This window comes from Diabrotica virgifera, chromosome 6 (genome assembly GCF_917563875.1).
Source record: "Diabrotica virgifera virgifera chromosome 6, PGI_DIABVI_V3a".
In the NCBI taxonomy this organism is placed as follows: Eukaryota; Metazoa; Arthropoda; class Insecta; order Coleoptera; family Chrysomelidae; genus Diabrotica; species Diabrotica virgifera.
The window spans coordinates 254,460,363-254,476,779 of NC_065448.1; the positions used below are offsets into that span (position 1 = coordinate 254,460,363).

The 16,417-nt window shown below is 32.3% G+C and overlaps 1 protein-coding gene across 1 annotated transcript in view; it reads right to left on the reverse strand.

The window, feature by feature from the left end:
• Positions 1-16,417, reverse strand: part of LOC114327337 (uncharacterized) — a 757,805-nt gene that overhangs the window by 248,478 nt on the left and 492,910 nt on the right. The gene's annotated exons all lie outside the window — the stretch shown is intronic.

Consider the following 16,417-nt stretch of genomic DNA (forward strand, 5'->3'; position numbering starts at 1 on the left):
CAACCAAGCAACGCCCTAAAGCGAATTCGTTGCGAGATCCTCTGCAATTGACCTCCATATTTAAAACGTAAGACGAAAGAATCACAGAACGTCTGTCTGGCGAGGAGGCAAGAGGCCATTGAAAACAGAAAAAGTCTAAAAAGGAAAGAAATGTCTACACAACTTATTTAGGAAAACCGCGAGCGCGCCAGTCAATGTGGAAAATTAGATTAAGTTGGAAAAGCCTGGGCGTATCTTTCAACTAAGCAGGGTCTCAAACGAATAGAAGCTCTTGCTACGATTTCAGTAAATAGAAACAATTTCAAAAGTAATGAATTTATTTAAATAAAAATAAATAGCTAAAAGACTTGAAATTTTATTTTTTTTTATTTGTAGATGCGGTACATCTTAGTCGCCTGCATTCTTTACAGCTTGAAAAAAAAATTCAACAAATTAATGCAGTTAAATAATTAATACAGTAGGCACAAAATCTTGGCCCAATGCTATTGAAATGCATTCATTTTTTTTCGAATCCTGAGAAAACTAATAAGTATTATTGAAAAATTTAAGCTCAGAATGACAGATTACGTTATTACCGAGGGCCGAAAGTCCCTGAAAATTTCTGTAATGTTTATTTTACCTTGTTTTACCTTGGTAGGTTGATTTTAAACAATCCGGAATGCACCAGTCTGTGAATGACTGCTTGGCTGTATACCGGTCGCGAATTTACAAAACCTATACCATTTCAGTCACGGCAGCGACTGAATTCGAGTAGGGTTTGTATGCAGAATATTAGTTATATATCCTATGCTATTTCGGTCCAGAAATTAACTGTATTGGTGTAGGATTTGCAAACGGAATTTTTGGTTAGTATTGAGCAAATGTCTATACTGTTTCAGTCATGTAAGTAAAACTAATCAAATATTTACTAAGTGGATTTATTAATATGTATATCATAAAATTTAGATATGTTTTGAAAATTATAATGAATAATGAATATTTGGATAATATTAAAAACAAATGAATAATTACTAATGTAAGAATATATACAGTATGTCCCTGTAAGTTGGAACCATATGGAAAAATTTTTTATTATTGATTTTACGCAAAAAAGATATTCTTCATAAAAAGTTCTGAATGGTCTAAAACTGAAGATGCAATCATCTGATATTAAGTTTTATTAATAGTATGTGAGAGATGTCCAAAAATATGAATTTCTGTTAAGAGTAAAGTAGGTATCTTTACACAGAGAGGGGCTAAATTTAGGAATAAATTCATTTTCTCTAAAATGGACGATTTGGGAGAAAAATCCCGAAATAGGTCGATTTTTATTTTTAAATTACAATTTTTTGGCATATATTTCATACTAGTGACATCATTTATCTAAGCGTGATGACGTAATCGATGATTTTGTTAAATGGGAATAGGGGTCATGTGGCACCTCATTTGAAAGCTTGTTCAATTCTATATTCAGTAATATAAACAATATCATTATTTATACAGGGTGACCAAAAAAAATTTTTAATTAATTAATTGACGCAAAAAGAAGAATGTATGTAATTTATTTAACTCAAAATACATTTTATTGCTATCAATAAATAGAAAAAATTTTTATTTTACAAATAAACATTTCTTCTTGCTTAAATTAAATCGCAAACAGCCTCCCACGTACATACGTCTTGGCAGTTTGAGCATTTAATTTAAGCCAAAAACCAATGTTTATTTGCCAAATAAACAGTTTTTTCTATTTTCTGACGGCGATAGAAAGTATTTTGATTTAAATAAATTGCATACATTCTTCTTTTTTCGTCAATTAATATAATTCAAAAATTATTTTTTGGCCACCCTGTATAAATAATGATATTTTTGTTTATATTACTGAATAGAGAATTGAACACCCTTTCAAATGAGGTGCCATACGACTCATATTCAAATTTAAAAAAATCATCGATTACGTCATCACGCTCAGATGGACGACGTCACTATTATGAAATATATGCCAAAAAATTATAATTTAAAAGTAAAAATCGACCTGTTTCGGTATTTTTCTCCCAAGTCGTCCATTTTAGAGAAAATGAATTTGTTCCATAATTTAGCCCCTCTCTGTATAAAGATACGTTACTCTTGAAAAAAATTAATATTTTTTGACATCTCTCATATACTATTAATAAAACTTAATATCAGATGATTGCATCTTCGGTTTTAGACCATGCAGAACTTTTTATGAAGAATATATTTTTTTCGTAAAGTCAATAATAAACAAGTAATTGGACTTCATAAGTCCTAGGTTTTCACCCAAAGTAATAGAAAGTAGAACTGGAAGTCGATATTTGAACGCTTCGTGTAACTTTGTGTCGATCGATATACGATTTTACTAACTTTGAGTCATTTTGACTAAACTTTGGATCATCATTGTTTAAACAGAAATAACTTCAAAACAGGAACTAACAATTAAAATTCAACTTTTCAATACGCTTCGATTGATGTGTTACATGTACTATTTCTGCGACTATAACGGCACTTCTGATTAGAACTTTTTAACCGGAAATGATATAAAAACCAAAACCAAAATTTTTTCTCATCTTGCTAAGGCACGTCGAATGATATATCGCTTATACTATTTTGGTGACTTAAGAACAGTTCATACTGTTCATGTCAAATTTCTCATCCTTAATACCATCCTTGGGTTATAAGCTTTCATTCGACACCTCATTTGTCATTTTATCTGTAATAGTAATGGAGGAGTTGTATTCGCGGACGGAAAGACAAATGAACAGACAGTCATGAAACCGGAAGTATATATTTGTTCTCTTCTTGCGAAGTAGCGTCGAATAATATATCACGTGTACTATTCCGGTGACTTTAAAACAGTACTTCTGGTCGCTTTTCTAAAACCGGAAGGCCTAGGTCAAATTTCGCACATTTAGTACCATCCTTGGATTATAAACGTTCATTCGACACCTCAATTGTTATTCTACCTGGTATAGTGACGGAGGAGTTATATTCGCAGTCGGACGGACAGACAGCCTAGGTCAAATTTCTCACATTTAGTACCATCCTTGCATTACAAGCTTTCATTTGACACCTCATTTGTCATTCTACCTGGTATAATGACGGAGGAGTTATATTCACGGTCGGACGGACCGATGTACAGACAGCCTAGTTCAAATATCTCACCTTTAGTACCATCCTTGGATTATAAGCTTTCATTTGACACCTCATTTGTCATTCTAGCTGGTATATTGACGGAGGAGTTGTGATTACAGACAGACGGACAGACGGACGTGGATAATTCAAAGTTTTCACATTTTTTCAAAATTGGGTGAAAACAAAAAGTTTTCCATATGGTTCCAACTTACAGGGACATACTGTATATATTCGTACATTAGTAATTATTCATTTGTTTTTAATTTTTAATATTATCCAAATATGTATTATTCATTTTAATTTTCAAAACATATATAAATTTTATGATATAATAATACATCCATTAGTAAATATTTGATTAGTTTTACTTGCATGACTGAAACAGTATAGACATTTGCTAAATAATAACCAAAAATTTCGTTTTCAAATCCTACACCAATACAGTTAATTTCTGGACCGAAATAGCATAGGATATATAAGTGATATTCTGCATACAAACCCTACTCGAATTCAGTCGCTGCCGTGACTGAAATGGTATAGGTTTTGTAAATTCGCATACCGGTCACAGTTATACGGGAAAATTATTCTCTGCTTTGGTCTGTCCGGCAGAGTTCGACTGACGAGCCAAAAATGGCGAAACCCGTCACAAAATGGCAGGATAGGCGAAGGTGTGAATATTTCTTTTTGTATATTATATACACAATATTTTCATACTTTATTTAAAGTAGAAAGTTTCAATTACTTCCTCTTGTTTGACGACCTAGGTATTTTCTAAATCCACCTTCAACCGGATTGGCATCTTCTTCAAGATCCACAACCTCTCTCTTGACATAAAAATAAGAATGCTGCGATGCTACGTCTTCTCTGCGTCCTTTGTTCTTGCATTGTGTACCTTGAATGAAGATATGTGCAGAACGTTGGAAGAATTTTACATGTGGCAATATTGGGGAATACTTAAAATCCGGTGAATTGACCGTGTCACAAATGAGAAGGATCTCAGAAGAATAGTAAAGACGAACCGAGAGATACTCACACACACCATCCAGCCTCAAAAGTCCACTGCTAAAAATAGGCCTCCTTCCTTGTGTCCAACCCTGTCTATCCTGCGCCGCTCTCATCCATTTTTTATTTATTCTTCTTAAATCGTCGGTCCATCTTGTAGGCGGTCAACCAACGCTTCTCTTGTCTTCTCTTGGTCTCCATTCCAATAACCTCTTTGTCCATCGCCCATCTTTCATTCTGGCTATGTGTCCTGCCCATCTTCATTTTAGTCTGGCAATCCTTTCGATGACGTCAGTTACCTTTACTGAGGTACTGGTCACCATGAAATTTCGAAAGTTATAATACCTGGGATACATTGTGCGAAATGAATTCAGATACGTCCTCCTACAAGCCATCCTGCAACGAAAAATATTTGGAAAGCGACGTCCAGGAAGAATAAGAACATCCTGGTTAAATAACCTCATACCCTGGTTCAACATAACACCTGTGCAGCTTTTCCGCACTGCTGCAGATAAGGAAAATATTGGCATGATCATCGCCAACATTCATCACGGATATGCACATCAAGAAGAACATGCTCTCTATTTACATTATTAATATTGTAATATAAATTATTTAACATTATAAACACTATTTCCGTTCAGGTTTTTTAATTTTAATTTTTTTCTTTTCCGTCAAAATATAACTGGTTAATTAATAAAGCATGTGATACAAACAGTGGTGGTATTGAAAACGTTTAATTAAACACAGATAGAGACAAAACATCCCTGTTGATTTTTTTATAGCAGCACGACCATGCAAACCGACCGAGATTAAACGAAAGGGTCCCAATGTTTTTGTTGCAAATTATGTTTTAATATTTTGTGTACAAAATGGGTCATAATGCTTGATGGCGTTGAAGCCATTTAGACGATTCAGCAAAATGTGTGCCGTCGGCGACAAATAGACTCATTTAAAAGAATTAGGGCTTTCGGCTACCTCTTTCATTTTGTTTTCAACTTTTGTCAGAATATATTCAAATAAATACAAAACACGAACGCTTATGGCAAAATATAAAGAATACATGAAATGATAAATTTATATCATTATTATTTTGTCATATTTCAATACTATTAATTCCTGCTAACTGACTTTTCCGTGATATTTTTATCTACACTTCTCCAAGAAATTAACGCACTACCTTAAAAATGGGTAATTTTTATGTCTCGAATTTCCTAAACCTGTTGTCCGATTTAAGTGATTTTTTTAATATGTTGTAGCCTTATTCGTTCTCAATTTCGCTGTAATAATATTGGTGCTAATAAAGTAAATTATCATTGTATACCGGGTGTACCAATCAAACTGTGTTTTTTTCTCAAAGTTCGAATCACCCTGTGGAAAATTCTATCATTTATAAAATACTGAAATTACAACCCAACTATAGCCTCAGGTTTTTTTAAGATTGTTTTTTTATTCATTCGCTTATGTTGGATAATAAAAGGTTAGGTACTTTAACAACTAGCCTTGTTGTTCATCAAGACAGGGTGTTTTTAAATAAGTATGGCAAACTGTAAAGCTGGGTACTCACTTGAGCACGAATACGCATGAGGCAAGCCGAGGCCGCACGGAATGCCTGGAGTCGGGAAAAATGTATGAGGACACGCATTCCGCATGGGGACGCATGAGGCTTGCCGCAGCAGTGATCCATTTATTCGTCCTGAGGCAGCGAATATGTCGAACGAACAATTATTATTATAATAATAGCCAGGGTTACGAGAACTCCATAGTATTTCCATATTTTTGTATTATTTATCAATAAGTTCTAAATTCTAAACACAACTCTTGACTCCATTCCATTTTTTATAGGTAGATTTATAAATTTGTCTTAAATTTTTAAGTGTATAACTTGCCAAAATAATTAATATTTCGAGATAAGAAAAAAAATTCAACAAAATACAAATCTTTTAACACCGTTTTGTATTATTATATTATAGAGGGTGTAACGAAAATACATGTCATAAATTAAATCACATATTCCGAGACCAAAAATAGTTCGAATGAACCTAATTTACCTTAGTACAAATATGCACATAAAAAAAGTTACAACCCTTTGAAGTTACAAAATAAAAATCGATTTTTTCGAATATATCGAAAACTATTAGAGATCTTTTATTCAAAATACACTTGTGGCATTCTTATGGTAGTAGTATCTTAAGAAAAAATTATAGTGAAATTTGGACACCCCATAAAAATTTTATGAAGGTTTTGTTCCTTTATACCCCCCAAACTTTTGTGTACGTCCCAATTAAATTATTATTGTGGTACCATTAGTTCAATTCAATATTTCTATAACTTTTTTGTCTCTTAGTATTTTTTCGATAACGCAGTTTTTATCGAGTTGCGGCTTCTTTTTGAATATGTTTAGATACAAATTTTATGGTGGTTTTGCTCCTTTAAACCCCCCAAATGTTTGTGTATGTTCCAATTAAACTTTTACTGCGGTACCATTAGTTAAACACAGTAATTTTAAAACTTTTTTGCCTCTTTGTATTTTTTTGAGAAGGCACCTTTTATCAAGATATTACTTCTTTTTTAATATGGTTCAAAATATACCTAAAAATGTAAATCATAAATAAATTTTCATATTATTACCAAGTCTCCATAATCGTACTTAGCCATATACAAATATGTGGTGGATTTGACGAATATTCAAAATATCTCGATAAAAACTGTCTTTTAGAAAAAGTACTAAGAGGCAAAAAAGCTTTTAAAATATTGTGTTTAGCTAATGGTACTACAATAATAATTAAATTGGAACGTACAGAAAAGTTTGGGGGGTATAAAAGAACAAAACCCCCATAAAAATTTTATGGGGTGTTAAAATTTCACTACAATTTTTTTTAAGGTATTACTACCATAAGAATGCCACAAGTCTATTTTCAATAAAAGATCTCTAATAGTTTTCGATATATTGGAAAAAATCCATTTTTATTTTGTAACTTCAAAGGGCTGTAACTTTTTTTATGTGCACATTTGTACTAAGGTAAGTTAGGTTCAATCGAACTATTTTCGGTCCCAGAATATGTGATTAAATTTATGACCTGTATTTTTGTTACACCCTGTATAGCTACATTCATTGCTTGTACGGTTTGTTGAAGAATGTATAAATATGAATCGAAACGCAACCGCATGTTTAAAAATTCTTAAAAACCCGTCCACACTGAGGTACGAATCCCTTTGATGGACCGACAACAAATGGATCGCCCCGAGGCAGTGCAGCGAACGATTTGACTCAAACTACGTCCTCACTGGCTGCCTCGTACGGCCTCGGCTTGCCTCATGCGCGTTCGTGCTCAAGTGAGTACCCAGCTTAAGGAGTAATTCTGCATTAAAAAATAATTATAGTGTGCTGTTTAAACGTATGTCCGCAAATGCTTCGTTTCCGAGATAGGGGTTGTTGAAATACAAACTGACGATTTATTTATTGTTCTAAAACCCGTTGAGATATTCAAATGAAATTTGGTATGTTTTAAGAGGTAGTTTTTGTGCATTTGTTGACATATAATTAAGAGCTTTTCTTTTTTTGAAGTTATACTTCTTTACCGGCGATATGAGGGTGAATTTTTATATGTTAAATCCTATGATCCCGGCGCATGCGCATTATAACTTTGTTCTGATTGGATGTTCAAATGACATGTCAAAAATTATTCAATATGGCGGCTGTGGCACAGCTGTACGTAGTTTGATTATTTATGATTGTTGCGTTTTGAAATTTGTGGGAAAAGAAACAAAGTTAGTTAATAGTTATACTGCCTTTTTAAATAGTTTTCATATACCTATATTTTTGAACTTTTGGACTATTTTGGACAAGGAAAACTCATTCTAATTTGGTAAGCAGTTTTTATTATAATCATATTGTAATTATACATTTGGATTAGGTTGGAATACATACATTTATTTTCTTAAGAATGGGGATTTTAGAGAGAAATCCCAAATTAGGTCCGATTTTTATTTTTAAATTATGATTTTTTGGCGTAGATTTATTTATCTAGTAGGTATGTAATGCTTTGATTTACATACTTAATTTGATTACCAACAAAAGTTCTACCAATCTTCATCTAATATATTGTTTTCTTACTGTTTTGTTATATTTTAATATTTCCTTCCACAAAATTTAAACTACATAATTTAATTATATTCAAAACAACTGTCAAACAGTAAAACGTTCAGTTACCCTATTTTTCCACATGACAAATAATGTGGAATTGGACGAGTGAGTCTAGGCTTCGATTACGAATCAAAGCGCCGCGAAATTCACGGGTTCGATTCCCGATGCAAGTTTTTATTTTTTTATTTGTTTATGCATTTTTTGATTGTAAGTATATTTGTTTTATAATTTTTTTTTCAGAAAATGCGTATTTAAAATTTTTGCCAACAATTATTATCGTTCAGAAATAATTTCTTCTTTGTGGCATTTTTCAATGTATTTGTGTGCGTTTTATTCTTTTATTTTTTAAATTTTTGGTATTGTCTTAAAAATCACATAATATGTAGTAGAAGTATAACTTCTTACGTGCGTACAAAGTACACACACATTCTTTTTTTTTATTTCTTGTTCATACATATGACCTGGCCTCTAGTGACTAATCCATGTCGTTTTTTTTCCTGATGGGATTACAGATTTTTTTTTATATTTTTACATTTTTTACTAAAGTACTAAATCTATTTTTACAATTAATAATTTGCCATAATCTATTAATTACAAATTTAACAAACAATAACTAACAAATTTAAAGAAACAATATATATTTGTTAAAATATTTTTGGTACTATCAACTCCCTTCTAAGTTATAAAGACAGTCCCTCTATTTTCAGAAGAGAGTTGGTAGTTTTTTTTAATTTAATGAATTATTTATTGAATTATTATTTTTATTTATTTATTTTATATTGAATTATTATTATTTATTTTAACTTTATCTTACTCAACTTCATCAGGGTTGGATTATTTGTTGTCTTCTTCTATTATTATAAATTTCTTGTTGTTTTTTAGATATTATTTCTGTTAGATTGTTTAATATTCCAAAATATTCTTCATTTTGTAATATATCTCTTATTTCAATTCTTTCTAATCTCCTTCTCATTTCTCTATGTTCTTCATTTTCTATAGTATTTTCACAATGTAACACTACATGTTCTGGTGTACTTAGTTCTCCACATTCACAATATGCATCATCTTTTAAGTTAAATCTTTCCAAATATGTTGGGTACGGTCAATGTCCTGTTAAAAAGTGTACTGAACCTTGTTTTGGATTGAAATAATTTGGAATGTTTTCTAATATTGGTATAAAATTGTATAAACGTCTAGATTTTGTTGAATTTCCCCATTTATTTTCTCTTTTTCTATTTATTATTTCTTTTAATTCTCTTTTATTTCTTATATCTAATCCTATAATTTGTATTATTTTTTCATATTTTTCTTTTTTTAGCCAATAATTACATGCTCTTTTTTGTGTTTCTAAATGCATTGGCATTACTCCAGTTAAAACTGTGAGTGCCTGTGTTGCAGTTGTTCCAAATGCTCCCGTCATTCTTACAAGAAATCCTCTTTGAGCTCTATTTAATTTTTCTGCATTTTTTTTATTTATTAATCTATGTGCCCATACACTTGAACCGTAACCTACAATTGATGCAAGTATTGTACTTAGGTATATTCTCATCTGTCGGAACGAAATTCTATATTCCTTCTGTGCTAGACTAGCAATGCTATACATGATCTTTGTTGCCTTTTCACAGACACAACTCATGTGTTTTGTAAATAATTTTTGTTCGTCTATTATAATACCTAAATATCTTGTTTCCTTTTTTCTTTTTATTGTTTTCCCTCTAATTTTTATTATTGGATCCTTTTCTAAATTTCCTTTTATTAAACTATATGTTGTTTTTGAATCTGATATTGTTAATTTTACTTTATTCATCCAATCATTTACTCTTGTTAATACTTCATTTGATTTATTTTCTAATTCTCTTCTTGAGTTTGCATCTATGAACAACAACAAATCATCTGTGCATATGCTATGCTTCCAAGCACTTCAGGATCTATAGTCAATTGTTCCAACAGTTCCTATGTTGAATAATATATTAATAATAATATTAATTAAGAATTAAGAACTCTATATCCACCATTGGCGCCCATAAGGGTAATACGACTCATCAATAATGAGCATGGTAACTTAAAAGAATGGATAAAGTCAGAACGCCTAGTAGAACGCTTAGTGGAACTATGGGAGGACATCGGTTAATAGGAAAACCAAGGAAGGGGTGGATAGGCGAAGTAAGAATCGAAACTAAATAGATATTGAAGGTGGATAACTGGACCAGAGCAGTCAGGGACAGAGATACTAAGAGTCGGATGCTGGGGAGACCAGGGTCCGACTTACAGAGCTGTAGCGCCATAGAAGAGAGAGAAAAAATGCAGCTAACCAAAAAACACTATGAATCATAAATAAAACAAAGAATACAGTTCCAATTCAACATTTAAAACAATACAAGGAATTACAAAAAATAAGAAATTGTTTCCCTGTTTTAAAATAGTTTAATTAAATTTCCTTGATTACCGCAAATGCTTGCTTTCGAAGTGAGTTTAATTTTTTTTTAAATTAAATCCAAAATCTAATTTTAAAGTCTCTCTTTAAACTCATTCTAACCCAAAAAGTTGTTTTCTTTAGAGCAGCTATCTTGTCAAACACCTCAGTGTATCTAGTAAATTATCAAGTATAATTAGACTCCAGAAGGAGCATCCCTTGACCAAAGCGGCGACAAAAAAGGTCATTTAAGAACAGCATATTTTATCATCGAGTTGGGCGCAATCTCGTCATGTTTGAACAGAAAGGCCACATGGTCCTTACCGACTGGTCAAAGAGCCAACCAGATAGATTGTATTGTATTAAACAGAAGAGCAGCAACAAACGTAATAGAAACGAGGTCTAGGAGGGAAGCGGTAAGGCTCGGATCGCTTTCTTTTATAAATAAAATTTAGATGCCGTATAACCAGACAGGGAACAAACACACAATGACAAAAAATTAAACCTGGACAATCTGAAAAATCCAGAAATATAAAAGCGATTGCGGGAAGAACTGAATAGAGAACTACTAGAAAAGAGAAAGGAAACAATAAAAAAAGGAATGAGATTAACAAGAAAACAAAAGAAACGGCTAAAAGGGCGATTAAAAAATGTCAAAAAAGGAGCTTTGGTTTAATGAAGAATGTAAACAAGTAATAGACAAAAGAAATGAACTGTACCTGTAGTTTCCTCAAAAATTAACTGTAAAGGCGCGAAAAATACTTTCAAAGAAAGATACTGAAAAGGATATGGTAACTCATAAGAAGACAGAACACCTAGTAAAACACTTAGTGGAACTATGGTGGGATGTGGCCCAGTAGAGAGACCAAGAAAGAGATGGATAGACGAAGTAAGAATCGAGACTAAGTAGATATTGAGGGTGAATAACTGGAGTAGAGCAGTCAAGGACAGATAACCAAGAAGCGGATGCTGGGGGAGACCAGGGTTCGATTTACAGGGGTGTGACACCCTAGGAGAGAGAGAAAAAATGCAACTAACTAAAAGACATTATCAGTCATAAATAAAACAAAGAATCAGGTTCCCATTCAACATTTAAAACGACACAAGGAATTACAAAAATAGGAATTTTTTCCTATTTAAAAATATTTTAATTGAATGTCCTTAACTAGCGCAAAAGCTTTCTTTCTAAATAAGTTTAATCTATTTTTAAATTAAAACCAAATTCTAATTTTAAACAGCCTCTTTAAACTCATTCTAACCCAAAAATTTGTTTTCTTTAGAGCAGCTATCTCGTCAAACACCTCAGTGTATCTAGTAAATTATGAAGTATAATTAGATTCCAGAAGGAGCATCCCTTGACCAAACCGGCGGCAAAAAAGGTCATCTATGAACAGCATACTTTATCATCGAGTTTGGCGCGGTCTCGTCATGTTGGAGCAAAAAGTAAACGATACGGTATGCATAACCCATTCAGGATCTCGTTACTTTGGCGAAGATGGAGAAGTCGTCGTGCAAGACGCCGCTATTAAATTTATTTTTAGGTCACGGTATAAACTTGGAGAGAAAGTCAAAAAATTAAGTGCTAGACGAGCGTGCACTTTTTCTTATATCCCAAAGAATATAATATAAATGACAATATAATAGGGTGTAGTTTCTGAAAATACATAAATATCGACATAAATATACAGAGTGGGCCAAAAAAAAGATTCCACCTCGATGTTTGGCAGTATTTATCAGATTTTAAGGAAATAAAAAAACAGGTCAATTTTTGATCTAAGGGGGACACATTTTTATGGTACATATATCTGTCATTTGTCAACCTCCTCCCTTCCACTTCCCCCACCCCTTATTTTTAAATAGGGAATAGGGGTCGTGTGCTACCTAATTTGAAAGGTTATTCAATACTCTATTCAGTAATATTAACATTGACATAATTATTTATACAGGGTGTCCAAGAAATATTATTTTGAATTAAATTAATTGACACAAAAAGTAGAATGTATGCAATTTATTTAACTCAAAATACATTCTACTACTGACAGAAGACAGAGAAAAATGTTTATTTGACAAATAAATATTGTTTTTCGCTTAAATTCAATTCAACCTACCAAGAGGCAGATGGGTGGCAGCTTGAACATTGAAATTAAGCGAAAAGGAATGTTTATTTATCAAAAAACATTTTTTTCTGTTTTGTGACAGCAGTAGAATGTATTTTGAATTAAATAAATTACATACATTCTTCTTTTTGTGTCAATTAATCTAATTAAAATATTTTTTCTTGGACACCCTGTATAAATAATTACGTTAATGTTTATATTTATGAATAAAGAATCGAATAACATTTTAAATGAGCTAGCACACGACCCCTATTCCCTATTTAAAAATAAGGGGTAGGGGAAATGGAAGGAAGGGGGTTGACAAATGACAAATGTATGTACCGTAAAAATTTGTCCCCCTTAGTTCAAAAATCGACCTGTTTCTTCACTTCCTTAAAATCTAACAGATAATGCCAAATATCGAGGTGGACTGTTTTCTTCGGCCCACTCTGTATAGGGTTTAAATTTAAAAGTATATAGGGTTTATAAGCATCAACGGTAAGTGTCAACGCCCTTCCGGTAGGGATCTATAGAGGATTAATATAGGCTTTAAACCACAATAAGTGAATATCAATATGTTACTTTCTCAATGCTGCAAATTTACTGTAATTCTAATATATACTTCATATTTGGTATTTATAGATCTGAAGAAGGCGTATGTCACAGTTCCTTGGTAAAAGGTATGAAGATGTATGAGAGAGAAATGATAGGACACCAGAGTAACAACTTGTGTAGGATTAACCGAAAATTCTTTAGTGCTTACCCTACAACGGAGTATATATTATTATGTGATTGACAGGAGTAGGAATGGTTGAGGATATCAAATAGCTTGGAGAAAAAAGGACGATTAGAAGCATTTAAATGCCCTAGTTTTTAAATTTTGGAAAATGGGACAGTAAATCGAGAAATTACCCACAGAATACAGGCTGGTTAGTTTAACTGCAAGCTGAGCAAGGTGCTCTGTGATCGAAAAATCGTGGATGGTCTGAAAGAAAAGATACCTACAGAAGAATGTAAAAAAGATCTGGAAAAGGAAGATAGAGGTCTATGAAAATCTTACGGAAGATGCTAAGTAGCACTAGAATTGATAGAATCAGGAACAACTTTTGTTTAGAGAAAGAGGTATAGAATTCAATCTCGAAAAAGGTTCAAGAACAGAGACTGCAATGGTTTGGTCATATCAGACGTAGAAATATGAAAGCTGTATAATATAGAGCTGTTATAAATTGATGGAAAGAGATGTAGACGAAAATCAGGGAGAAAATGGAGGCACTCTATAGCAGTGGACTTGAGATATAAAGGTTCAGCTGAAGAAGATACGATGGACAGAAATGAATGGCGAAGAAGAGTACAGAACAGCGACTCCTAAAAACGGAGAGACAGAAAAAGAGTAAAAAGAAAAATACACCAGTTTGTAACATACTCCAATATGTGGATAAAAGATTGGTTCTCTTGTTTAATAGGGCCATATAATGCAAAAAACAACAAAAGCCAATTAAAAAAGACAAATGTGTTAAATATTTACTGAAGACTATGAACGACCATTTAGAATTCTGTCATATTTATCATTACCTCCAATAATTAATAAACAAAGTGATAATGTTTGGTAAAAAAATAACTTAAGCACTATACAAGCTAGGAGATTGGGTTACTGATAGCAGTCTCAAACTAATACATAATACTAAACGAAACAGTATCTATAACCCATTTAGGATCTAGTTGCTTTGAGTAAATGGAGCTTAAATTACAAGATGATATAATAAGTAATTTTTCAAATTTTCTAATTAATATTATGCTTTTGGTCTAATCTAAATTGACAGGGATTTTCGTAATAACTATTATATGCTATTATCCATATATTATTCCATTTATAAAACTATTGTCTTGTTTATTGTACCCGAAAAGAAATTATTTTAAAAGGCAGTAAAGTTTTCTGCAGTCGTCCCGAAAACTAAACTTTCTGTGTGATTTATTAACGCTAGAGTAAAGCCGGACTCAAACGACTCGTGTACTTGGCGAATAATCGTCATTTGCGTATACTGGCAATGCTTTGTGAGTCGGTTACTAGTACAATTATTTTACTATTTGTCAAACACTAATAATAATAATATTAATACTACTATTGTCAAAGAATTGTTCTAGTAACCCTCCCAAAAGACAGAGTAAGTAACGCAAGTAACGATTATTCGCCAAGTACACGAGTCGTTTGAGTCCGGCTTAAGAATAATTCGTCAAAAATTCAATAGTTTGTTGTTAAGAGAAAACAGTACCGATCAACAGGTAGCAAAAACGCGTTCCAAGATTGCGGCTGTAATTTTGAATATTTTTTCGAGATATTTGGCACACGTATTTGTAATATAATAAAGAATGGCGGTACAGAGCCCAATTTGAAAGATATATTAATATGTGGAAATTACTCTGTAATTAAATACAATATTAAAAAACGAGAAATTACTCTGTAATTAAATACAATATTAAAAAACGAGCCTGTACCGCCATTAAGAAGAACAAAAAAATACACTTTCTTCAAATAAATTTTTTATCGGATGCCTAGATTTTGTGTCATTTTGGAACTACTAAAATTTTTTATTTCATTAGTAGTTCCAAAATGACACAAAATCTAGGCATCGGATAAAAAAGTTTATTTGAAGAAAGTGTATTTTTTTTGTTCTTCTTAATGGCGGTACAGTCTCGTTTTTTTAATATTTTATTTAATTACAGAGTAATTTCCACATATTAATATATTTTTCAAATTGGGCTCTGTACCGCCATTCTTTATTATATTACGAATACGTGTGCCAAATATATCTAAAAAACATTCAAAATTACAGCCGCAATCTTGGAACGCGTTCTCGATACCTGTTGATCGCTACGGTTTCCTCTTAATAATGTTTAATATCTATTAATATAGTATACAGTGATGAGCGCGCTAATAACCGGCAAAAATAACGCAAAAGATGAAAAACATATTAAGTTGTGAGATAAAAAGAAATTAAACTAGTCGAGGTGGGAAATTTAGCGATAAAAACCTATAAATTTACATTTTATTTATTGTTTCCCACTTTTAGACGTATCGGACGAGTTTGGCAACTGCCACTGTGACAGTGACAGTTTTAGTTGACATACTCCTCTGATGCGTCTAAATATGGGACACAATAAATAGAATGTAAATTTATAGGTTTTTATCGCTAAACTTCCCACCTCCACTAGTTTTATTTCTTTTTATCTCACAACTTAAGTTAATGATAACAATGTCATTTATAACTAATGTTTACATCTACACGCCAGTGAGAAATTTACTACACTTATCGAGCGGCTCCACGAGCGACAAACTGACGCCGAGCAGTAGCAGTAAAATGAAGTGTGATAAATGAAACAACCAGCGACAATACTGGGCGGCTCCAAGGAGCTGTAAATCGTCGCTCAAGACCGGGAAAAGGCTTGTCGTCAAGATCATGCCGCTGATGGATGTTTCAATATCTTTAGATATTATAGTTTTGTCTTTGAATATAAGGGTAAATCTACCAGTTTATACCTAAATTTTATATAGGGATGGTCACTTCTAAGAATTCCTATTGTTGGAAGATTAACACATTAAGCCTTTGCAATTGTGATAAAAATAGGACCTTTAAA